At 42.9% G+C, this 2100-nt stretch overlaps 1 long non-coding RNA gene across 1 annotated transcript in view; it reads right to left on the bottom strand.

Annotated features, from left to right (window-relative positions):
* The window catches only part of LOC115068577, an 11772-nt gene extending 10588 nt beyond the window's left edge, over window positions 1–1184 (bottom strand). Inside the window, exon 1 of the long non-coding RNA XR_003847921.1 lies at window positions 886–1184. This is a non-coding gene — a long non-coding RNA (uncharacterized LOC115068577). The remainder of the gene's footprint in view (window positions 1–885) is intronic.
* Between the last annotated feature and the right edge of the window lie 916 nt (window positions 1185–2100).

The raw sequence follows: 2100 nt of genomic DNA, 5'->3' as shown, positions 1-2100 counted from the left end.
CACTGTTGGGGCTGGAGAGATGGCTCAATAGTTAAGAGCACTAGCCAGCTGCTCTTGCAGAGGACCTGGGTTCAGTTCCCAACTCCCACATGACAGCTAACAGTCATCTGTAACTCCAGTTCCAGGGTATCTGATACCCTCTTCTGACCTCCATGGGCATTTCAGGACACAGGTGTTTTTATATGCATGCAGGCCAATACACTCATACACATAAAATAAAAATAATAAACAAAATATTTTTTTAATCTCGATTTTAGAATTTGTTATATTCATATTGATAATCAGTTCTATATCTTTGTCTTTTTCTAGGCACAGGTCTATGAACTAACTTCATATTCATCTCTAAAGGCTCATATTTTTCTACTACACTTAGAAAACAAGCTCATTGGTTTCAAGGACCATATCCCCGAAGAGCATCATCTATATGTTAAGTGTAAAAACTTGCCAAGGGCAGTCAATTTTGTCTATTTTAATCAATATGTTCTGATTATCCAGAAGAAAGCTTAAAATAAAATTGGTGCTCAAAACAATCTAATGACTTTATCATCCAAAATTACCCTGCAAGTCAAAAAGAAATTCTACATAATCCCATTTTTTAACATTATGCCAATTAGCAACATGAAAGCTCTTCGCGGTCTCTTCAGTTCATATCAAGACCATCACATCATGCATCAGTGTCAGGAAATGAACACCAGCTGTCCACTGGGAGCACGCCTAAAGGAGCAAAGGCCTGTCCACATGCCCTTGGGTGTTCTTACCCAAATAGGCTCATATACAGCTATATGATACCTTTAGTCACTCAATACACACAGGCTTACACACAGGGCCTGCAGCTCAGCCAGGCTATAAATGAAAACTCAAGAGAACAGTCACAGGAACTCTGACCTCTGAAGTGAAGGCCAGCCAAAAGCATAATTCAGACACGGAAAGTCGCCACTCCTGGCTTCAGTCAGAATCCTCAGAAGAGTCTCCCACAAATCCAGTGAGGGTCTGCAAAACTCTGCTAAATTGTTGGCCGAGATCCTCAAGCCTGCCACAGCTTTAAACTGTGCCTGTGGATCTATTAATAGGCTATTCACTCCTGGCTGCGTAGACTAGAGGAAACAGGTAGACAGGAGACCAAAACCTTAAAGTCAAAGAGACCTGGTTCTGAATCCCGGCTCCACAGGCAACAAAGCTGTGGACAGAGGATCAGCCTCCTGGTCTTAGATTTGCAATATGAATGATTCCCATCTTACAGCAGTGTTATAATCATTAACATGAGCACAGGCAAAGCACCAGGAGTCCACTACTGCTGTTGACATTATCATTATTGTTTAGATTACAGATCAGAGAATAGCCCTGGAGATTAAGCCAGCACACCCAATGCAATCCTAAGAATTCATTTTGACCAATTTTCTTGAATATGTCTCATTTTGTCCCTTTGGGGGGAAAAAGACAGGTCTCTAAGAAAAGCAATCAAATGTCCATGCTATGCTTTCTAAAACCCACTTGGCAACAAAGCTTTCTGATTCGTTTTCAGAATTTTTACCTCCTGCAGAAAGTTCAGGGCCTCAACCTGATTGTCCCTCATCCCTTGAATCTCAAGAGTCACCAACCCCAGGGTTCACTGTCTTCTTGGCACTGTCCTCCACACTGACCTACCACCCTTCTCTCTCCACCTCCCCCAGCATAACACTGAGCACTCCCTCAGCCACACTGCCCCATTTTTAGCTCCTATTCAAGCCACTAGCACCCTCCTTCTCCAGCTGCCAGGCCCTGGGGAGAGGTGGGAAGGACAAAAGAAGGAACTCTGTCTCCCAAGAGCTACAACCTGCCAAACAAATTTGGCAATCACAGCAACTGGACTCCTGCTCAACTGTCACCCTTTGTGTTTGTTCTAATGAGTCAAAGTAGAGTCTTTGGTCTGATTGCTTCTCAAGTCAATACTTTTTTTTCAGTTCTGAGGCTCATACCGAAAGTCTTGTGTGTACTAGGTAAGCACTCAACCACTAAGCTAAACACAAAGCCTTGGTTTTTTGAGACAAAAATCTCATTAAATAACTCAGACTGGCATCAAAAGCAATCCTTCTTCCTCAGCCTCCCGAGTGCTGGGATTTC

This window comes from Nannospalax galili, unplaced genomic scaffold (assembly GCF_000622305.1).
Source record: "Nannospalax galili isolate Female #2095 unplaced genomic scaffold, S.galili_v1.0 scaffold191, whole genome shotgun sequence".
In the NCBI taxonomy this organism is placed as follows: Eukaryota; Metazoa; Chordata; class Mammalia; order Rodentia; family Spalacidae; genus Nannospalax; species Nannospalax galili.
This window is presented reverse-complemented; position numbering and strand designations above follow the sequence as displayed.